The 24,619-nt window shown below is 40.2% G+C and overlaps 2 protein-coding genes across 2 annotated transcripts in view; both read right to left on the bottom strand.

The window, feature by feature from the left end:
• Window positions 1-24,619, bottom strand: part of Zfp978 (zinc finger protein 978) — a 267,146-nt gene that overhangs the window by 217,687 nt on the left and 24,840 nt on the right. The gene's annotated exons all lie outside the window — the stretch shown is intronic.
• The window catches only part of Zfp991 (zinc finger protein 991), a 48,487-nt gene that overhangs the window by 6,239 nt on the left and 17,629 nt on the right, over window positions 1-24,619 (bottom strand). Inside the window, exon 4 of the mRNA NM_001083918.1 lies at window positions 8,955-9,000. The gene's annotated coding sequence lies outside the window, so the exon portion shown is untranslated. The remainder of the gene's footprint in view (window positions 1-8,954; window positions 9,001-24,619) is intronic.

Raw genomic sequence — 24,619 nt, 5'->3', positions numbered from 1 at the left:
AACTTTTATTCAGGCCATCCTCATTTATTCAGAATGTACCCTTCTGCTAATATGATTCTTTTGAAGAAACCTAAGGCTGTGATTAGTGAGGCTACCCCAGTTACAGTTTGTTTGGCGTATCCATATGCCATGCTTTTGGGGCATGGTTCCTTGGTTTCTATTCAACAAGAAGGAGATTCCTATTATGTTAATTATAAATCCTGTATTCTTACTAATTGTATATCTTCAGGAATTAATAAGGATTTTTCTATTATGATGATTGTAAAGCGCCCTGCTTATGTTTTCCTGCCAGTAGATATAGGGGAAGAATCTTGGTATAATTCGACTTTAGAGGTTGTAAAAAATATTAATGAGCTAACTAGGCCTAAAAGATTTATGGCTGCTCTTATTTTAGGAATATCTGCCATGATAGCAATGCTTACTACCTTTGCAGTTTCAACTACTGCTCTGGTGAAAGGTATGCAAACTGCAACATTTGTTAATGAATTGCATAGAAATATTACCTTAGCCTTGTCTGAATAAAGGATAATTGATTTGAAATTGGAAGAAAGGATTAATGCCTTAGAAGATGTAGTTTTGGAAATGGGATAGGAGGTGGCAAATATTAAAGCTAGATTGTCCACTAAATGTCATGTTAAATTTCAATATATTCGTGTTACACTGTTGTCCTATAATTCATCCTTAGAAGAATGGAATAGGACAAGGGCCCATTTGATAGATATTTGGAAAGATGATAGTATCTCCTATGATATGAAACAATTACAGGAACAAATTACAGTTATTAGTCAACGATATTTGGATAGCTGGGATGTGAATAAATTAGCTTCTATTTTTCCTGAAGATTTAAGATCTTTTAGTCCTGTGGATTGGCTGCAATATATAATTTTTGGTGCAGTGGTCTTGGCTCTGGTGGTCATAGTCTTATTAATCTTTCCATTTACTTTTAGGCTCATTTTGAGGTCTCTCAGTACTATTCAGAGAGATCGTTACCAACTTCGCTTAAAAAAATAAAAAACCGGGAGCTGCCACACCAACTCCAGTGGAGTCTGTGTAGCAATGAAAGAAAAACTCATTGAATGGCTACCAGACCCGAGGTTTGTGCTCTGCGGAGCTAAGCCTCCTGGAGGTCCCTGGCAGTCTGCCCATTACATGTCCCCTTCTGGGAGGACAAAGAGTGTCCTTGGCATGCTTGCCTGGATAGCAGTTGCTGATTTTGGGTGCCACCATTAATTTAATACAACAATTAGAATTAGGCATTAATAAAATTGTCAGAAGTAAAAGAGAAACTATACAGGATGAAGAAATCCAGAATTTACAGGAATTAGGATTAACAGTGAAGAGGGGGGATTAGTCAGTTCTAGGGAAGCTGAGTAGAGGATGGTGGGAAGAACCTAGATATTGTGGCCCTTATAAGTTTAATCCAACAGATATTCCACTTCCCTGGACTGGAAGTTATGATAAGAACTTAGTCAGATGGATTGTGAAAAATGGGACAAAAAAGAGATATTCAGAATTAAGTCTATGGGAAAGAATAAGAAGTAGGGCTCCTTGGTGTGCCTTAACAGTGGACCTTGAGATGGCAGTTGTATGTTTTCCTATCATTTGGAGATACTTCTAGATGGTAAGGAGTAGACATATTTGGGAATAAAAGAAATAAGCAAGAAATATTACAAAGTTTAGATTGACAATGCATGTGTTGTTGAATGAGATTATTAGAGTAGTAAATAAAAGGTTATGAGAGCCTTGAGTCAATATGAAAGTTCAGTCTGGCAGCAAAACCACAGGCGAGTGCCGAGGGGTGATTTAATTTCCTAGTAAGCTATATTTGTGTTAGGTTTAAAGAGGAACTAAGATGTGTGATTTGCCAAGAGAAAATTGTTTCTTCTTGATTGTGTGTGTAATCTGAACCCTGAGGTAAAGATTTTGTAGCAGCAGCAGCAGCTTCACCACTGAGTGCTTGTCTGTCTGTCTGTCACACCGATCCTATTCACAACCTGGTTCCAGTCACATTGGGTTCCTGACCACTTAGGTGAAATTCCCACCGCACTGTCCGAGGCAGGCCAGGAAGCAGGAGTGGGTAGGTTGGGGAGCAGGATGAGGGGTGAGGGCATAGTGGATTTTCATGGGGGAAACTAGGAAAGGGGATAGCATTTGAAATGTAAGTGAAGAAAATATCTAATAAAAAAGAAAAAAAGAAAGAAAGTTGAGAAGGAACAAGAAAGGGGGAGCTTATTCAACAGCAAATTTCAGAGGCTGAAAACACTCTAGGTCTAGATAAGATTGTAGGGAGGCAAGAGGCTTCCAGGACTAGGCCTAGCTTAACAGGCAAAGGCAGTAATCCTCCCAGACAACAATTGCATTATGAGAATAAAAGGTACATTTATAGCTCTGTGGTAAAAATTAGACATTGCTCAGTATAAAACCTCTCAAGAATGTAAGAAAAGCAGAAACATACCTCGGAAAAATAAAGATCTACAGACACAAAAAAAACCCCTCAGATCACACAGTTCACTCTGCCATCAATTATCTTGGACTCCCTGGTGGTAGCATTCATAGTGTCTGGGGCAGGAGGCAGAGTTATCAACGGCCATATGCAGATTTGCACCCTGTATGCTACAATCTCAATCTGCCAGGCAAGGCATGGCCACTAGCATCATAGCGGCAAGACTATCTGTGGATAACAAAAGGCTTTCCTGTTCAAGCTGAGTCCGGCTCCTCAGGAAAAATTGCTTAGACTAAACTGAGAATCTGGCTAAAATCCAATAAGGAAGGTCACAGGCCCTGCGAGGGAAACTACCACTGACATTTGCTACATGTATAAACCTGAGACTTGTCACACATATAGCCTGAGGCTGCTTTCAGTATGGGTAAAAGAAACTATTGTCAATGGGCAACAGTTATTTCAGAAACTCAAAACTAATCAAATATTGCAATCAACTCACTGGTGTCTGTACTGCCTCTAACAGGAAATTGATATTACCACATTTAATATTATTCAAAGTGAAATTTTCTAGAATCATTATTGAAATAGAATCGGCCTAAACCATATTCATGTCCTCTTTCTACTGACAGTGGAGACCTGTTAGTATTCTGTCTAAACTCCACCCTCACATTTATCTGGCAACAGTCAGGTAGGCCTGGCCTGCTGCAAAAGGGGCTGCTTGCACCTTCCTTGCTCTCTTGATCGCTTGCTTCTCTCTTGCCCACTTGGGCTCTTCCTTCCCCCGTCCCTTCCCCATTCCCTCCCCCCTCTCTCCACATGTTCATGGCTGGCCTCTACTTCTTTACTTTCTCCCTTTCTCTGCGTTTCTCTGCCTCTACTACCCTCTTACCTCCCCTCCCCATGTCCTGAATAAACTCTGTTCTATACTATACCATCATGTGGCTGGTCCCTCAGGGGAAAGGGATGTCTAGGCATAGGCCCATTGAGACACCCCTTTCCCCCATACCTCACCACACACCCATAGAACCTATTCTTTCTTTATCTTTTTATAAACACATCATGTAGTACCATGACTGAGATTTAGAAACTCTGTAGGTTTGCATCTAGACCAACACTCCCTAGCCCAGTCCTGGGAAACCCCATCCCCCATTGGTCAGAGTAAATGCCCTCATGGTCCTACCGAAGAGTTCTTGAGCTTGGAGCTAACCGTGTATTTCCATGATCCTCATTCTAGGACTAATTCCCTTGGGTGAGACTTTCCTCTTAACTTTTGAGACACTTACTTTCCTTTGGCTGAAAATTCCAAGTCAGGCCTGGACAATTTATCTCAGTGGCTCAGGAGCACTGGCTCCAAGCATTAGTTCCCAGTCCCCATGTGTCTCACCCATGGGTCTGTCTTTTGCTGACTGCCAGTGACCCAGAGCATAGACTTTCCCCTCCCCCTCCCTTATTTGGGGCCTGCTGCAGCCACTCTTTCAGCTGGTTTTCCGGAAAGCAGGTCTGTTCAGGGTTAACAGAACCTACAATAGATCTTCTCTTTAGCAATACCTTACTGCTATCCTATCTTCATGTTTAATGGAGAATATAACTTCACACAATAAATATTAATAGTCACAATCCATATGATGGTGCTTTATAATGTAAACTTTCTAATCCAATCAAACCTGCACTGTATCTTCATATGATTAATATCTATAAAGCTCTCTGAGGAAGCATATGAATTCATTGTCCTGGCAAATAGGTACTCTTAAAATGGCAAATGGAGGAATACAGGTGTTAAGAAAGAATGGATGAATTTGAATTCGAAGAGCTCTTTAAGGCTTTACCAAAGAGAATCTCCATGTACAAACTACAGATACTGCATAGGATCTACAATGTTTTAGAAGAATGTTCTGGAATCCATAAAATTCATTAAAACATTACAATGAACCCCAGTTCACAGTGTTATGCCCAGATATTGAAACCACAAAGACCACCAGGACTCAACTCTGAAGCATTTCACACCAGTGTATATTCCAGCTTGGTATGCAAACCTTCCCTGATGCAGCACGTTAGGTGACTGACCAGGAATTTTATTTCTTCAGGGGAAAGAAGGCAGAAAAAAATATGTAGTAGTGCTAGTAACTCCCAGCAGCTGCAGCTGGCTGGACATGTCTAACCTTGAGACCCGATTTTTTTTTTTGTATAAACTTACATCTACTGGCTTCCATTTTGATACCTCAATAGGATCTCAAACTTCTTGACAATTGTAAGATATTCACAACAGAATAGTGAGAGTGGCTGCAGAAAATCACCCCTGCTCCACACCCCTGCTTTACTTCTGCCAGTTCCTCTTACATGTCAGGTTCCAGGACAGACTTATCACAGGTGACTCTCCCACAATGCCCACACAGCAACTGTACCCTAAAGAAGTTTTCGAGTTTCCCTAATACTTGGCTCTAGCCCCACCCCCACCCCCCAAGACTTCCTGACCACGAGGACATCCAGAATATGCAGAGAATGCAGGAGTGGTGGTATTTCCTGTTACTATGGCCTAGTTCCTTGGGACAACTCCTTCTGGTTCCACACAATATACAGCAGTTTCCTGCTACATGTTTCTTTAAAACCCTCCGACTTAGGACCCTTTTAATGAATTAGCTTCCCAGTACCTCTCAGCTGTGTTTGTTTGTTTGTTTGTTTGTTTGTTTGTTTGGTTGGTTGGTTTTCCTGGCTTGCTTACTTCATTGCTTGTTTTTGTCGTTTTCCGAAATGCATCTAATCAGGCAAGTAGGCCCTCCCTCCCCTCAGATACCACTCCACCAACTCTGTTGCAGGGTGCCTTCCACACAACTGCAGCTGTCAGGATGCCCAGGGCCTACACTACACAGCTTCCCCACAAGGTTGCGGCCATTCCAGACCAGAACTGGATGTGGTAGGACACTACACCTGGGTTCTGGGCCATTCAAAACCAAGTTATGTTGACTAACTTCTCATGTTGCAATACCAGACTCCTGGGCCAAAAACTCAAAAAAGAAAATAGTCCCTCTAAATTATGATGTTAAAATGTCCTAGTCTTAAAGTATAGTATATATCCCCTAAGGAGAGCAATTTATATGATATCCAAGATACAGAACTGAAAACTCAGAGTGAGGATCAGGAGATGCATGTCAATCAACTCAGAGAGGACAGGAACAAAATGATTCATGAACAAGAAATAATAGCAGATGCCTGAAGGAAATGAAGACAACTTAGGATATGAAAATTGAGTTCAATAAGTAGTTAGAAATACCCACAAAAATGAAATGAAAAAAGAAATGAAAAATGCTGTGAGTCAAAGAAAAATAATACCAAGAGTTCCTGTGAGAAACAAAATATCAGGCTTGAACACATTGTAGAGTTGCTGGAACACCTCAGTTAAAGAAAATGATGAACTGAAATAATGTTGTATATGGCACAATATCATATCCTGCTTGTAATGTGTGAGGAGTAAAATAGAGAAACACCTTGGGAACACTGTCCAGATTTTATTAAAAACAAACAAGGAGACAACAACTAGACTTAGGACTATAATAGATACTGTTTAAAAACTTGCTCATAAATATATTCCTGATTGTGCTCTATAATTCTCAATGTACATACATGCACATCTGCATAAGCAGAGGAAGAAGTCTCCAGAATTACCCAAGTCTCTTTAGGGATTCTAGCTAGGAAGTCAACTCTTTTCATGATTATAATGAGGCCCAGGTGTCTCAGAAGATTTCTGAGGATCAAAAACTGTTGTGATGATTTTGACAGGTTGAAATAGATTCCAGCTCATTACGGAGGTGAGTGCTCAGAAACACAAGCCCAGACCTGGGGGTCTGTCCTTAAAGTACATGATTCTGAGCCCTTGGACATCGTTCGGATGGCAGGGCTCCTTGCTTTCCATCATGGTGAATTATATACTTCCCCACATTAAGCTTATGCAAAAAAAAAAAAAAAAAAAAGATGGCACCAGCTAATAGATACTTCCTGTGAGAATAGATTGAACACATTGATGATTAATAATGAATCTGAGATGAGTTAAGGAAAGAAATGAAAGCCTTTCCCTCAGAGGTATTGAACAAAGAGTACATCTAAATTGTAAACTTCTACTTCATGTTCCCTGTACATTCCACCCTGTCTGTTTGGTGTATGAGTTTGAATGTGTGACTACCTCAAGGCTGCTTTCTGCATCTTTCTCTGTGTATATGTCTTCTCTCTCTCTCTTTCTCTCTCTCTCTCTCTCTCTCTCTCTCTCTCTCTCTCTCTCTCTCTCTCTCTCTGTGTGTGTGTGTGTGTGTGTGTGTGTGTGTGTGTGTGTGTGTGTGTGTGTATACTCTGTATGTGTCTCTCTGATGCCTATTTTTGTCCTTCTAGCTTACTTTAAGAAAAATCTTTGCAATCTTTATGGAACAGCAAGAAAAGCATCACGTGGGAAAGGAATGGGATACTGTACAGAGAAATCTCTAAAGGGTTAGGTGACTGCCTTCAACTGATCAAGATAGCAGACACTTACAAACATCACTGTTTATCAACCAATATCCATAATAGCATATTCATTTTAGAAGGATGATTTAAGCGTCTAGATTTGACACTTTCAGCAAATGATATACATGCAAATCCTGGTTAGCTCACTTGGAAAATTATATAAATTAAGGTTATAGCTAAGCATTAATTTAGGTTTTAAAAGATGATAATATGAGATGTCCAAATAAATAATTTTGCCTTTGTTATTGTTCTTTAAAAATATTTTAAACAATCAAGTTGAGTACTACACTGTAGGATAGCATGTTTAAAGCTTAAAATTCCTCACACTATATTAAATATGGCTGTAAGCTTAAGCAAAAGTACCAGTTTATTGGAATGCAAGATCTACTTGTGTATATATGGACTACAGAAAGCAATTCCAACCACTTAGACAGATGGGAGATTCCCACAGCAAAGATATTTCCAGAATTAGTTCATAAGTACAACAATGTTCTAAACATCAGATAATTCTTCAGTGACAGGCTCCTAAGCAGAAAGTCTCAGAGGATGAGAAAATTAGAAAAACTCGAAGATGGAAAACATAAAAGCTGCAGTTGAGATGTCTGTTGTTTTTAATAAATTCTAAATCAATTCAATTTGGTCAAGGAAGTGTCAGGAGCCAGATGCTGGGTGGAAGCCTGGTAGCTCAGAGAGGCAGAGAAAACATCTGTTCACCTTTCTCTTTATGTGAAATCCCAGAAGGAATCTCTTTCTGCCACACCTTCTCAAATGACATCCTCCAAACTGAATGTACCTAAATGCTGCTTCCTGTGCATCTCTCTGTCTTTGCTCCCAATTCCCTCTTACTCTCTGTGACTTTTACTTAATAATCCTAGGTTCCCTTCCTGTCAGCTGGTTGCTTCTGGCACTTCTTGACCCATGGTTTATTTAATCTTGTTACACTCAGGGTTCAGAGCATGATCAGATATCTTGCAACATAAGTCTTGCACAGCTACATATCATGCAGTAAGCTTCTTAAGAATAGCATCTTGTATACTACTTACAGAGGGAACAGGTAAAGAGAGGGGACACTTCTATGAAGTCAGCGAAACTGTCATACAATGGAAAAAACTCTGGAGGGTCTATCAAATCCATGCTGTTCGCAGGGAACACAGGATATATCGGGAACATTACTAAACAATCCAACAGTAGACTTGGGACTAATAACCACAGCCCGACATGGTGGCAAGAGTTGGCTTCTCAAGATTGGACACAACCTTTCCCCGAAGGTCCTGGCTCCAGACCATAACCACCTTTCCCAAGCATATTCCTTGCTTTAGAGAAGGAGCTCTGTCTAAGTAATCTTACTAACCTGAGGTAGTTGTCTTCTCTGAAGCATATGGCCACAGTCTGCTTACCTAGCGTAATCATGGACGTTTCTAGTCTCTGTACAATTTTATGTAGGCTTAGAATATCACCTTTTCTAATTCTTCCTGAACTATTGCAGGCTAGCCATATCTGCTGTTCTGGCTTAATATTCCTCTGCACACTGATTGAATAAATCTTCTCTGTCAGTCTCTCCATCTTTGTCTCTCTCTGTGTCTCTCTGTGAGGCTCTCTCTCTTGCCCTCTTTCTCCCTTCTCTCTCTGTACATGCCTGATTCTTCTCTTTCTCTTCCCCCTTTCTGCGCCCCTTCACACCTTGGGACTTCCCTTAACTCGGTGCTTGGGGCCAGTGAACTCATCCAAGAGCAGCTTCCAAATGAACTGGCACTTAATATAATCTAATCTTTCTTGAATTGGTTCATTTCACCAGCAGAGTACACAGAAACTATCAATGGGGATTGGCCTATTGGCTTGTTGTAAATCGGGGTTGTCTGGTCCAGGGAATAAGTCCAACTAAATAAGACTGCACAGGGTGCCAGATCTATCTACTCCTTACCATCCAGATCCACACCACACCAGCTCCAGAGACTTAGCAGCCTGCTCCACCCAGATGTGGGCAATGACCCTGTACTCACCATGTAGCAGTCTGGAAGCTTACCTAAGGGAGTCTCAGAACACCAAGTTTGCATTTCCCCTTCTTCCACCTGAAATCAAGATACATCGTTTGCATCTATAATACTCAAAATTAACCTGGAAGCCTCCTCGGCCGAGGAAGCACATAACTTCTTCGAGTGCTGAGAATTGTAGTCCTTTAGGAATAAAATAGGCTCCTGTGAACATGTGGTCGCCTAATTGATTTTAACACTTAAAACAAAACAAAACAAAAAAACGGCTATAACATGAGACTGAGTCCATTCTACCTTGAAAATTGGAGAGATTTTCCTAACATCGGTCCACCTCTTGATCAGTATTTAATATTTAATGCATGCTTGGTTTAAATTAGGTCCAAAATGTTAGAGGTAGATTATTATAGCAAATATCAAGGTTAACATACAGACCTCTCTTCCAAATGATGGCCAACTTGGTCTTGCAAACTTTATATGCCCCAGTACAGGGGAACGCCAGGGCCAAAAACTGGGGTGGGTGGGTAGGGGAACAGGATTGGGGGAGAGTATAGGAGACTTTCGGGATAGCATTTGAAATGTAAATGAAGAAAATATCTAACAAAAAAATTGAAAAAAAACATACAGACCTCTATAGGGAGACAACTGTACACAATAATTGCTTCTTAAACATTATCCTAGGTAAGGGGGCTAAGCTAGCAAGGGCACTGAGTTTCCTGAGCACCAGATTTTCACAAGAGGCAACTGAAGTGGGATACTCACAGAAGCAAGTAGTGTCTGATACAATCTAAGATAAGCAGTTAGCCAGAGGGGATTCCAGCACAAACAGGCTGAGAAAGTCATCTAGGATATCTTGAACTTGGGTTTCTAGAAATGAAGTTTAGTAATTCCCATAGGATTCATCAAGAAGATCAAATTCAAATTAAACCTGAAATGGCCTTAGCAACAACACAAGATGGAGGACTGGAGGCATTGTCTTCCTTGCTCTGTCATAATACAGCATTGGATGCCTTGTAGGTATTGGTCATCAAATCCAGGTTCTCTACTAAAATATCCACAGCTCTAAGTGATTGAGTCATCTCTCCTCAGGCCTTTGTATAAATTAACATTCCTCTTCACTTGGGCTTCAAGAACAACACTGAGAACAGAATGGGAGAACAGGACACTCATCTCACCTACTCTGTCTGAGAGTGGTTGGTAGCACATTACTCCACCAACACCCTTGATAAGGCAAACCTAATAAGATCCTGTTTAAAAAAAATAAAATTAAAGACAAGAGTAGGTAGCCACTCATACTTGGTATCTCGACTGAGGCATGGGGATCTTCATTTCCTAGCTAGCACAGAATATTTAGGGAGACCTATGTAAAATAAGATGGGAACCTATGGTGGGTACACTTGCTTTTGATCCCAGCACTACTAGTAGCACATGTAGGTAGATGACTCTTAGTTGAAGACCAGCCCGGTCTATATAACAAGTGTCTGTCCAGATATACTTCTTATTGAGACCCTATCTAAAATGACAATAAAAGCAGAACAAAGAAACCCAAGAATTATATGAAGTACAGTGAAAACTCACACTAGAGTTTGTTTTATCACATATGTCTTCCAACTAATTACATGTGATATGTAAGTCCTCTTGGGATCAGACCTCACAACCCCAAAGATTAAATTTGTTTCACCCCACTCTCCTGTCTAAGGGAAATATGGAAACAAAGTGTGGAACAGATGCTGAAGGCCATCCAGAGACTGCTCTGCCTGGGAATTCATCCCATATACAGACAACAATCCCAGACACTATTGTGGATGACAATTAGTGCTTGCTGACAGGAGCCTGATATAGATGTCTCCTGAGAGGCTCTGCCAGTGCCTAAAAAATACAAAGGCAGATGCTTGCAGCCAACCAATGGACTGAACACAGGGTCCATATGGCAGAAGTTAGAGAAAGGACTGAAGGAGCTGAAAAGGTTTGCAACCCAATAGGGAGAACAACAATATCAAACAACCAGACACACCAGAGCTCCCAAAGACTAAATCACCAACCAACGAGTACAAATGGAGCAACCCATGTCCCCAGCTACATATTTAATAGAGGATGGTCATGTTGGGCATGCCTGGGAGGAGAGGTCCTAGGTCCTGTGTAGACTTGATGGCCCAGTGTACATTAATGCCAGGGAATGGAGACAGGAGTAGGTGGGGGCATGTGGGAGGACCCTCATAGAAGCAGGCGGGAAGTAATAGGGGGTTTCTGGAGGGGAACCGGGAAAGGGGATAATATTTGAAATATAAATAAATAAAATATACAAAAAATTAGTCACCAAGATATATAATTAAAATGGAATATTGAAAGTGTCTTAATCATACACCAATAGCCAAGGTCCTCATTTGTACCCCCCCATCCTCAGTGTACCCCCTCTTCCTATCTTTGTAAATGGGAGCCTCATGAACCTAATAAGTCAAGCTATGCCTTGAATTTGCCCCTTTTTACATCTAAAATTTCTACATCTACAGTTTTTACATCTAATTTCTACATTTTTTACATCTAAAATTTCCTTAGCACAATTATAAAATTTACAACTTCTCTCTTGCTGTCCATGCTTCCTCTCACTTATTAGCATCAAGGATGAATTCTATAAAAATATGTCCTACCTTTCCCTGAATCCTCTCAGACTCTGAGCTGCATTGTTCAACCCTCAACCTGCACTGTACTCTGGTCATGGTCTCATCCTGACCTCACACCACAAGTTCCTGACTAATCAGCGCTTTTGAAACTTCACCTACTGATGTATCTTTTTGAGTTCTCTATGTGATTTCCTAGATCTCTGCTCTGCTCATCTTCTCAGACCTCCTTTGGATTCTCCACCCTGTGGCAGGCAAGCACATGGCAGGCAGCCTCGCTATGGCCTTCAAATTCCAAGTATTACATCTTTTACTTAAGAAACATTTTTTTTCTGACTTGGGTTTAGAGAGGTGCTGATGTGGTTAAGATGCTAACTTCTCCTAGAGGGCCAGAATTCTGTTCAAAGTACCTAGGTGGTGACTCACAATCATTCATAATCAAGGTTATGGAAAAATCCAGCACTGTCTAGCCACATCTATACTTCATTCATAGGCTTAGTTCACTGTATATACTGTCGATAACTTTCATCCATAGTATAATGTGTGAGAATTTCCTTAATAATTATATTTCCTGGAAGAAAATAAGTTTATCAAACATAGAGGCAGGGAAGGAGACTAGATAATAAGAAGACTGGAATACACATTATTTACTCACAACTTCTTGCATATTTGGAAGTTGGATTGTAGGACAGGTTGGTTGATATTTTAACCAACATTTATTTCATTTCATTTATTTTATTTTCTATTCTTTTATCTGTAGAAGCCACTGTTGAACTTGACATCCAGATCCTCCTGCCTTACCCTCTCAAGTGCTGGGATTAAAGTTGTGTTGTGTGCCACATCACCAGATTATTTCTATATGTTTTCTTTGAAGGTTTGCTTCATGTGTCTTCCGAGTTTGTTATGTAGTATGGATTGCAACATTATGTACTTCTTCTGCAAAAAGTGATCTGGGATACTGTGATGTTCTAGGAATTCACATTTTAGGTCAATCTAATATCCTCATCTGCCTGGCTGTTACCTTGCTCTGAGCATTTCAGCCTAAACAGAGAGACCTCAGAGTGGTTTCAGATTGTGACCTTGAGTATATTGTGTGATATCTGGAGCTGGCTTTCATCATCTATGTCAATGCCAGTGAGAGGTGAAGTGGATATTACAGTCACTGTTTATAATTACAACAGGGCCACTAACTGAAGAGCAGTAATTCACTTCAACTGTCTATGGCCACAGCCACACTGGGTGCTGCAGATTTTATTCCTGGAGTGTCTAAAGGGTTTGTCCTCTTGATCTCCTTGCTGGGCCCTGACCTGTGCTCTCTGTCCAGAATTAGCAATGAGGAATCAAGCCAGAATTGGTGTAGCTGGGGAGGAGAATGTCTTGAGTTTGGGGCCAACCTGATCTACAGAGAAAATTTCAGGACAGTCAGGACTTCACAGAGAAACCTTATCCTTAACATCTCATGGCTGGTTGCTCACTCTAAAGCATGGTGAATCTGCTTTCCTCCTCTTGCATCTCTTAGCCTGCCTATGGAAACCTAGAATTCCCACCTCTTCTTAGCCATTAGCAGCTAGCATCCTCATTGACTGATTAAAAACTAACTAGGTAACAGGAACTTCTGTGCTCACAAGCAGATTCCCATACAAAGCATCAGAACTACACCCTGCAGAGAAGAGAGAGCAGCACAGCTTGAACTGTGTGTAACCCCCATTGGCTCCAACCTGTGTGTCCAGGTCTAAACTCCACAGCACATGGCTGTGTCTGGAGGCCAAGACTTTTAGGAAGGTAAGCAGGTAAAGGTCTGGCCCTACTCCAGTAACATTGCTGTTCTTCTAAATAGGGGATTCCATCAAAGTACAAGCAGACAGCAATTGTGGGAGGGTGGCTATCTAGAAGAGAAGGAAGAGACCTTCAGAAGCCAGACCAATAGTGCCTGACAGTGGACATCAGCCTACAGAACTAGGAGCAGTTAAGATTTCTGTTGGGTAATCATTGCACTTTTTGGTGTTGTGGCATAGCATACATAGACCAATGGAAGCTACTTCAGGACAACTGTCGCTGGTCTGAACTACTTGAGCCTAGATCTACTTTAGTGTTTAGTATTTTCAAACATTTACATACATAATGAGACATCTTTACATGAGGAACAAATTCAAACACATGATTCTTATGTGTTTTGTACACATGCATCCATGGGGTAGAGAGCCTAACACAAGAGCCAATAAGATGGCTCTTCAGCTAAAAGTGCTTGCTGCACAATCCTGGTGACTTGAGTTCTATTGCATGGACCCTCTCAGAGGCATATCCTGCAAGTTATTCTCTGACCTCCAATCTCATGCCCATATACTCATTCAACTAGGATGATAGATAAATAACAGACAGACAGACAGCAGACAGACAGAATAGAGTCCTGACAAAAACAACTTACACAAGGATTTCTTTAAGAGGACAGGCTCTTGGTTCCAGAGAAATACAAGCCTGACTTGCAAGGAAAGTATGGCATGAATGTGAATGGTCACATTGTGTCTGCACTACTGAAGCAGAGAGAGATGCATGGTGGTGCTCAGCTTACTTTCTACTTGTTACTTGTCCCAGGTCCACAGTCCACTATTTGGTGCTGCATACATCCAGGTTGTGTATTCCATTCTCAGCTGAAGCTCTGAGGAAATGTGCTTATAGACATGTCTAGAATCATGTTCCCTAGGTGACTCTAAATTTAGTTAAGGTGACAATAAAAACTGAGATCACATAAGACCACAGACTTTTTTCGCTGATGGCATCACTGTGGTAATGTAAGAATTTTAAATTTGGGGATGTATTGGAATCTGAATTTTCAGATAAGGAGTGATCAGCCTTTACTGTGATGGTTGTCATGGATATAATGTCTGCTCAATGAGGTAAAAAAATATCATTGAGTGTTCATGAAAAGTGATGAAACCTATTAATCCATTATTATCTGTGTACTACCTGGCACAGGAAGGCATCCTCTTGTTGGGTAGATGACACTCTGGAGTGTTTTCTCACAATCTAGATTAGAATGATTTTCCAGTTTTCCATTGTAAGATTGGGGACTCCTATCTTGTGGGTTCAGCATCCCCAGAGTTATTGAGACATAATAAAGTATACATTTGAGGTCTGGATGCAGGAATGTATCTTTAAGAATACTTTGTTGATCCCAGTATCACATCTCAGATGGTAAATGATGGTAAGTGAAACTGTGCTAACAAATTCTAAAACCTGTCACCTTTGCTCAAATGGAGACCCTGTTCCTATCCTGTATGCAGTTGGGTGTCAACAGCCAGACTTTAGTCTAAAATGCTCACTTGAGATCCTAAGGCCTATATACAATGCTGCATCCTTTCTAGAACAAGAAAATAGAGTATGGAATGTAAAACACAAGAATAACTTAAAAGAAAATCTTTTCATGAAGAATTAAAATATGTATTATAGATTTAGTTTGAGAATATTTAGTGAAACAAAAAATTAGCATTAGGTAGCCTTATTGTCATGTACCATTTTCTTATTCATGACAAAACCAATACAGATAATAATTTCATAAATTCCACAGTGGTTTCCCTTCAGAATAGTTAAGAGAACCTGAGTAAATAAATGTTACATGTAACAACAAAATGAAAAAGTAAAATGATTTGTTACAATGGAAAGGAATGTTTAAGTTGCATAAGAACTTTACTAATTCTTCATTAATTACTGCACATAAATCTATTACTGTCCAACTTAAAGTCTGAATCTTTTGACTTCAGCAATATTCTTTGCTTTATTATTTGAGATCACTCATCTAACATGATTATAGACTGCAAGGACCAGATCCTTTTATGATTCTTTCACTTCATTACTATTCTTATCTTTATTATTTGAGATCATTCATCTAACATGATTATGGGTGGCAAAGATTACTATCATTTATGATTCTTCCTTCATTTTTCCAAAAATAGAACTCAGGGTTATATTCAGGATCAATCATGAAACTGTAGCAGAACCTCTAAACCTCTGGGCTAGAGAGATGACTCAGGGGTAAAGGGTACTTGCTGCTCATGAAAAGAAACACAGACTGATTCTTTCTTTCTACACACAAAATAAGGTGTGATTTTTACCTGAATCTTGTGTGATGCATTTTGTGATTACTTCATGGTTCCACTGGTTTTATATAGGCATTCAGTGAAAATAAAAACATAGAGAATAACATTCCTATAGTTAAAACTTTAAAGAAAAAAGTCTGTCTTCCAGGTCTGGGATAGCAATAGAAGGGAGCAGGGTCAATACTATATGTGACTTATCCAGTGCTGATGGTTGCTGTAGGCATACGGCTTGCTCAAATGGTAACATATACACTGTACTACAAGTTCCTCCTAAGTGGAATGTTCTCGCAGCCAAGATTTTGGGAGAATGTTCTCCCAGCCAAGGTTTATGTCTCCATAACCAGAAACAGTAAGATTCCATGAAGCAACAATGTGTCAGATATTCCTCAGGAAAATGGTAATGTTATGACCTTCAGGACAGACTTTAAGGCTGTGGGAAAGAACTATGAAAACATGAGTTGAAGATTATATAATTTAAAATTAAAGCTATTCTTTAGAGCTTTTCTCTGTGGGACTGTGAAAGGCAGCCTGTGTTCTAATTGAGCAAAGCTTACTTTGGAGACCCAGTAGAAAACTCTACAAGGGACAGAACAGTGAGCTACGTTCCCAGACACGGGTGTCTGACAACACGGAGCCCCACAACTGAATAATCCTGTGACTATCTGTCACGTTGACAAGGTCCCAAGCTCCTGGCATTCTGGCTAGACTCCAACCTCAGTTACCAGCTCCTCCTAACAGTAATGCTGCAAGGGATAGGTAACCCAGCCCACTATAAAAGGGGCTGTTTGCACTAGCTGCATAGAAGTCACGGATCTAATTTTGTCCTTCTAAAGGCTATACGTGAAGAAAAACATAAATCGTTCATGAAAATGGAACATTAAACCATGCTCTAAAGCAGATACACGTATAAAGCAATAACAGCTGGTTGACCACATCCAAGTGTGGCCTGCACTATATTCTCAATTTACTATTAAGCACTCAGGAGAATGTAGGAAAGATTTCCTTTGCTACAGTTTTTGTTCAGTATCTACTAAGTTTTATAGCTGTACTGGGTACAGTCCTGGTTTACAGAGGCTTTTGTGCATTTTGAGATCATTCATGTGTTCAGGTATCCTGGAAAATAATTTTTCAACAATGATTTATTTTGTCATTGAGCTTTAGGAGTTTCGGTCATAAGGAGGCTTTGTCTCCACAGTAGCTCTTGTAGACAACAGCTTAGAGAATGTGTCTTAAGACTGTTTCATGAGCACATGGTTTCAACACTACACATGAATGAATCCAATTCTCTAGCTCTGACGTGCCGTAGCCAGTGCCGACTGAATTTATTAACTAGATGTTTATTTAGCATTCAAAGTCATTTGTGAATTTGTTTTGTATTTATAAAATTTATACTTGGAAGAATATTCTTTAATTTTTTAAACATTTTACTATGTTTCTGTTTTATTTCTTGACCAGTCTTAATGATTTAAAAATAAAAATGCCACTCTAACAGTTCTGTTTTACAAAAGAAAAGGGGGGGAGGGCTGTTTGGCCCCTCCTCTCTCTCTTAAGCTCTTAAATCTCTTATTCTCATCTCTAGCTCTCCTCCTCCCTATCCTTTCCTCCCTCTCTCCACATGGCCATGGCTGGCTTCTACTTCCCTACGCCTCTCCCTCTCTCTGACTTTCTACAATAAACACCTTAAAACCAGGAACCATCTCTCCACTCATCAAAGCCCTCTGTTCTTCAATGATGGAATAGGCCTGACCCTAAAGAGCCACATGTCACCTCCAGCAGCAAAGCCTCTCAGCATTTCTAGTCACCAGATCAGACCAAAGACCCTCACATCCTGGGAGCCACAGAGTGCCTTATCCCCCTGCTCCATTCTCCCTTCAGCTCTGGGGCTGACCGAGTTGCCCCCAGAGCCCTCACTTTGTTCTCAGCTCTTCCACAACATACAATGACATCTGGGATATCCATGACTGAGGACCTGTGGTCTGTGGCCTCTGTGAGACCCAGAAACCACAAACTGCTCCCTCTCTACCCCTGCGGACTGGAGATCCATAGCTTCCCACAGCCAGATGCCCACCTGAGCCTCATGGAGATTGCTGTCCACTTGCCCAGAGCACTGGAGCTCTGGTGGGATGTGGGAATCCCCTTTAATTCCCCGCACCCATTGCCCAAAATTTCTCAACTACGCAAACTATAAGCATGCAATATGATTTGTATAAGGGGCTCCAAGTACCTAAAATTACAGAGGTAGCTACACTAATGAGTCAGTAAAGGGAAAGGGATGGTTTAAAAGAACAAGGCTCATGGTGTGAGGAATAAAGGAGTAACAGAAAGTGAGAGAGTGATGATCTCAGACAAAATTTCACCCAGTTAAGTTTCTGGTTTGAGTTTGAAAATGGAGGCAGGTTTCAAAGTCCAAGAACAGCCTGGAACAGATCAAGTTCTAAGGAGGAAAACATTATTAGGTCCAGGTATCATGGGACACATCTTTAACTCCAGGATTCAGGAGACAGAGCAATACACACCTATGTGTACAAGATCTATCCACAAAGATATTTCCAAGACAGCCAAACTTAGTCTGTGAAGGAGTTGAAAAACAGAAAGGTAATTTCCCACTTAAAACTAGACTCTATATCTAGATTTAGCAACCAGAAAGCACACACAAGCAAACTACATAGGAGCTGCTATGTTTAAAAATCAGTGTACTTCATTTCTTTTTTTAAAGTTATAAAAAATGGAGAAAATGGAGAGATACCCCATGGTGAAGGACTAGTACAACTAGCATAGTAAAAATGGCCATCCTACCAAAAGCCATCTACAGATTTAATGAAATCTCCATCCAAATTCCAACACAATTGTTCAAAGTTGTAGAAAAATTCTCAAATTCATTTAAAAAAGCAAAAAACCCAGAATAGCTAAAACTATTCTCAACAAGGAATCATCATCCCTGACCTCAAGTGTTACTAGAGAGCAATAGTGATAAAAACTGCATGGTATTGGAATAGAGACAGACAGATTGATCAATGGAATAGAACTGAAGGCCCAGAAATTAAACCACACACTTACAGACAATTGATCTTTGACAAAGAAGCCAAAAATATGTAATGGAAAAAAGAAAACATCTTCAATCACCAGTGCTGGTCTAACTGGCAGTCTGTATGTAGAAAAGTGAAAATAGATCCACATTTATCACCTTGCACAAAGCTCAAGTTCAAGTGGATCAAGGAACTCAACATAAAACAAGATACAATCAAGGAAACAGAAGATAAAGTGGGAAAGAGCCCCAAACTGACTTTCACAGGAGGAAATTTCCTAAAAAGAACTCAAATGGCTCAGGCTCTAAGTTCACAAATTGACAAATGGGACCTCATGAAACTAGAAAGCTTTTGTCAGGCAAATGACATAGCAAATAGGACAAAGTGGCAACCTACAGATTGGGGGAAAAAAAAACCCTTCTCTATCTCCACACTTGATAGAAGGCTAATATCCAATATATCTAAAGGATTCAAGAAGCTAACCACCAAGAAACCAAACATCCCAATCAAAAAATGAGGTAGATACCTATACAGAGAATTCACAATGAAGCAACTGTGGAAGGTTGAGAAACTTCAAAAGAAATGTTCAAAGTCTTTAGTGATCAGAAACATATACATCAAAGCAACACTGAGATTCCACCTTCCACCAATCAGAATGGCTAATATAAAAAGCTCAGGTGACAGCACATGCTGGCCAGGATGTGGAGAAAGAGGACCACTCCTCCATTGCTTGTGGAATTGAAAACTGGTCAACTATTCTGGAAATCAATCTGGAGATTCCTCAGAATATTGGAAATAGATATACCTTAAAACCCAGCTATACCACTCTTGGGCATATACACAAAAGATGACCAACCATGACACAGGGGCTTGTGTTGCATTATGTTCAGAGTGGCCTTACTTGTGATAGCCAGGATCTGGAAACAACCCAGATGCCCCACAATGGAAGAATCGATACTGAAATATGGTTCATTTACACAATGGAGTATTATTCATCTATTAAGAACAACGACATCAGGAGCTTTGGAGGAAAATGGATTGAACTAGAAAATTCCATCCTGAGTGAGGCAACTCAGACCCAAAAAAGGACATGCATAGTATGTACACACTAACAAATGGATATCAGCCAAAAAAAGTATATAATAAAACATAAATGACTACAGAGGGTTAAAAAGCTCAAGTTTCCAAGTGAGGATGTCTCAATCCCACTTGGGAGACAGAGGAAAGCATTTTTGGGGGAAGAAGTGGGGAGAGAACTGAGTGGAAGCAGGGACAGAGAGGGGAAGGGGAAACATGATCAGTCATTGTGAGGGATGGGGGAGGACTGAAGCCCTGAGAATCAGTAGAAAAAATGGAAATAGACAGCCTCAGGAGGTAGGCTATGGAGGTCCATCTCCCATGTTCCAAAGACCTAGGAGGTGAGAGACTCCCAGGACTCAAAGGGAGAGACCTTGGATAAAGTGCTGTCCAGTGGAGAGACAGGTATCAAGTGGAGTAATGGAGTTGAAATCCTATACACAAAACCTCTGATCCAGAAATGTTCCTGTTTGAAGGATCTCCAGGGACAAAACTGGAGAAGAACATGAGAGAAAGGAAGCCCATGGACAGGCCCAAATTAGGATCCATATCAAGGGAAGGCAAAGGGCAGTGACACTGTTACTCATACTGTGGTGTGCTTATAGACAGGAGCCTGGCATGGCTGCCCTCTAAGAGGTCCAACAAGCACCTGAGTCCGATGCAGATTCTAGCACCCAACCAATGGATGGAAGCCAATGACCCCTGTGGTTGAATTTAGGAAAAGTCAGAAGGAGCTGAGGAGGAAGGTGGCCCCATCCATATGCCAGCAGTCTCAACTGAACTGGACCCCCCAAGATCTCTCAGAAAATGGGCCAACAACCAGGCAGCAAACAACAGCTGACATGATGACCATGACAAATAAACAGTGGATGACTGCCTGGTCTGACCTCAGTGAAAGAAGATGCACCTAACCCTCCAGAGACTAGAAGTGCCAGGAATTGGGGAGGCCTGGTGGAATGGTGAGGTGTAGGGATATCCTCTTGGAGGGGTGGAGAGGAGGGGTGGGATGGGGTGCAGAGAAAATTTTAGAAATTTTATTTAAAAACTCAAGGTAAGTGTCTTTAGTGTAAAGTGACACTTGAGTTGTATACAACTTCTATATGCAATTTTATGAATAGTATTACTATGAATATATTTTATGCTGAGAGCATATTGCATAAAATAATTTGACATACAAAATCAAGAAGGAGAAATGGTAGAACCTCACTGTTGGCTGCAAGGGACTGTGTATATATATATATATATATGAGTCATTTGAGGGTAATGCCCTTGGAATAATTCCCTCATTATATCAAATCTGTTAAAATACTATCAAAGTTGGAACATCTGTCTGAACAACCGTGTATCTGCATTGAGGCATTGTTGCAGGAAGTTCTCATGTTCCCAATCAGTAATAAATATGACTGCAATGACACTCTTTGGAGTCTAGCTGTTAAAGATTTCATCTCTGGCCACCACTCTTATAGGTTCACATGAAAGAAAGAAAGAAAGAAAGAAAGAAAGAAAGAAAGAAAGAAAGAAAGAAAGAAAGAAAGAAAGTGTGATAATGGTCTCCTAGCATACATTCCAATACACATACAAACACATATATGCACACATACATACGTATGTGTATGCATAAATGAAAACATAAGAATTCATTCTGAACATGTAGATACTATTACTGAAGAAAGTTGTCATGACCATGATATCAGCAAATATTCAGTGCTTTTTATGTATTTCATTGACCTTATATTAATCTCATGTCAAATATTTCTCTTGGCATTTGACAGGTATATGAATGATATCTTCCAATGCCCCAGCCTGAGAAGTATAGATTGACAATGGGAAAAAAAGCAAATGATCGAGTACCATAGAAAGTGATAGAAAATGAAACAGAATTGACAAGGGAAATATTGATTTCCTAGGAACAATAAACACTAGGCCAGGGAATAATCAAGAGCAGAAACCCAGGCTCTCAGTGTTCCTTCTAGCACTTTCTCAGGAATAATCAAATGCTGCACCAAATTCACAAATTTCTTCTGAAAAATCCCACAAAAAATTTACAGATAAAACAGTGCAGAACACAGAAAGAAGGGGAATATGGTACAGTTATCACACAAAGCTGACCTTACCTGGGTCCAAAAGCAAATAACCACGAAAACATTCACACAAAAAATAATAATAGTATGGGTGCACCAGTGCAACATTTAAAAAGTTTCTCTCTAATGATGCAGAAAGTAAACTCAACTTGATTTCATGCCAGAGACTCAAAACTGTTTCAACAAGCACAAACCAAACAACTCAAGGCATAAACTATAATCAGTGGGAGAAAGCTCACAACCATGTCAATATATCTATGAAAGGCCTACAGCAAAATACCACAGTGCATCACTATGAAAGCTGTGAAGAATGTGGAACAGAAAGAACATTACTGAGTCTAATGTTAGCCAACATCCTAAGCCTATCACTGCACAAACTGAAGACAGCTGTCATCATTCTACTCTACTCAGAAGACAAACAAGCTTCCAAACTAAGTTATCACAGTACAGCAGTGCTTACAAGGAGCAAGTAAGACTTAGAATATTTTCAATGTTCAAATAAGGATATGAGGAAGGTAAGTTTTCTCGAATTACAAAAAAGATAATTCTTTAAGTCAAGACTTGCAAGTATCCCAAGAAATAATCCAATCTGATAAAATACTTAACACGCTATAGAATACAAGAAAAAATATAAAAAAATGTATCATTTGGTTTTATACATTCCTAAAGAACAATCTGATAAGTGAGAAGAGCACTCAGTGTCTAAAAGGATCTTGGATATGCTGGTTTAGCATACATACTGCTAAAAGGATCTCTGCAGGCTGATGGGTGTAAGGTGTCATTAATGGTTCTCCCTAGATACTGACTGACCCTTGTGCTGTAATACCAACCTGTCTAACAAGGTATGTTGACAGGTGTAGTAGTGACAAATAGGTAACAGAAACTTTACTGGTTTGAACTGAGGTCAGCCTACAAAGGAAATAGACATTCACTAGAAGCTGGTCAAAAGTCACTCTAAAGATCACAGGCCCAAGCCGGGTATGGTGGTGCACGCCTTTAATCCCAGTACTTGGGAGGCAGAGGCAGGCAGATTTCTGAGTTCGAGGCCAGCCTGGTCTACAAAGTGAGTTCCAGGGCAGCCAGGGCTATACAGACAAACCCTGTCTCAAAAAACAAACCAAACAAATAAACAAACAACAAAACAAAACAAAACAAAAAAAAAAACAAAATGACCACAGGCCCAAAAATGAATTTATAACTGACATACTGCTATATGTAGAAATACTGGAAATACATTTAAATTGTTGGTGCTTTCTGGATAACTCAGCCAAACATGGTTTGTAAAGGGAAACTGCCAATTCAGAGAGTGCTGAATAAAAAGCCAGCAGTGGGAAAAAGGCAAAGACTGTAAAAGAAGGAGAAAGTGGAGTTATGGAAACCCCTGCTGTCATTTACCATGGAACATGGGATTATGAATATATGACAGCATGGATACCCATCCAAAACCTTCCTTAAAACATATATGAAACACAAGGATTGGATGAAAACATGAATAACAAGGGACGGTACAGGGAAAGAAGAGATGCTAACTGTGCAAGCACTCTGGGACACTTCATGTGCAAAGGCCATTCACCTGAAAATGCAAGCACTAGGAGATTTAGATAGCAGAGATTAGATTAAACTCTAGGAGCTCTGTAATATCTGCAATACCAAAGAAACCAGATAATACCAGAATGTTTCTCTGTGAATATTCAAACAATTGTAGTATGTATGAACTGAGTATAATCCCTAATTCATGTGATGGAAAATTTACTGACAACAGGATTTTCTGTAAAACAGAAATTGGAGATGCAGGGAAAAATACAATACTGCCATAAATTTACAACATGTAAAACTTGATGCCCTGGGCATTTGCAGACAGCATCAAGTGTGTAATAAAAAATGGGCATAGGAATACATACATTTTCAGGTGAACCCACACCCCACTCCTTGTTCAAAGCCTCTAACACACCTGGATCCTTCAATAGAGTCTCCTTGGCCTTTACCATCTTAGGGCTCTTAGATTTGATTTATAGTTATGCAGATTTGGCTGAGTAATGGAGACCTGAAAATGGGAAAATATCGTTCAAAAAGAACCTGGACCTTTTCATGTGACAAAAATGAAAGATGCCAACACCAGGTGGAAGGATAAACATGAAGGAAAGAGAAGATATCATGAGAACGTCTCTTTTTCCCTGAGGATTTCTGTTTACCCTAGAGATGTGAGAGTCAGTCACACAGTTAGCACACATACAGATTCCATTTCCCAGAAACACTGCAGAACAAGGAAGAATGTAAGAAAAACATTGTGAAATGCAGGATCCAAACTTTTGACCTTCTCCAACAAGAGATCTCTGAAAAAACTCCTGAGTGCAGCGTCTAAGCATTACCACACCTGTAAGAAGTCCACAGCGCAGAACTCAACAAACCATGAATGTGCATGGGCAGACTGCTTTTCATGAAGCAAGGAGTCATTTTTCTTAGGAAAGTGAGCATTCATAATTATTCCAAAGGTACTGTCCAATTTTGTCTTAATCCATAGTAAGCTTCCCACTTATTAAAGTATCTTGGCTTGAAATTATCCTCTCACACATGCTGGGCTGAACCTTGGAAGGATTCAAAGAAATTCAGGAGGAATGGCTAACTGGGGTGTCTGTTAATATATCAATAAAGTCATAGTTGGGTAGGTACTTTCTTGGCTGCTGGTTATCTCTTGACCTGCCCCTCTATCCTCCAACACATCCTCAATTCCCCTCCCCCCACCTGATGGCCTGGTTCAGTCTGGACCCAATCAGATATCTCTGAATGCTTTCTCCCTCAGACTG

Source organism: Mus musculus, chromosome 4, assembly GCF_000001635.26.
Source record: "Mus musculus strain C57BL/6J chromosome 4, GRCm38.p6 C57BL/6J".
In the NCBI taxonomy this organism is placed as follows: Eukaryota; Metazoa; Chordata; class Mammalia; order Rodentia; family Muridae; genus Mus; species Mus musculus.
The sequence above is the reverse complement of the archived record's forward strand: the minus strand, read 5'-3'. Positions and strand labels throughout refer to the sequence as shown.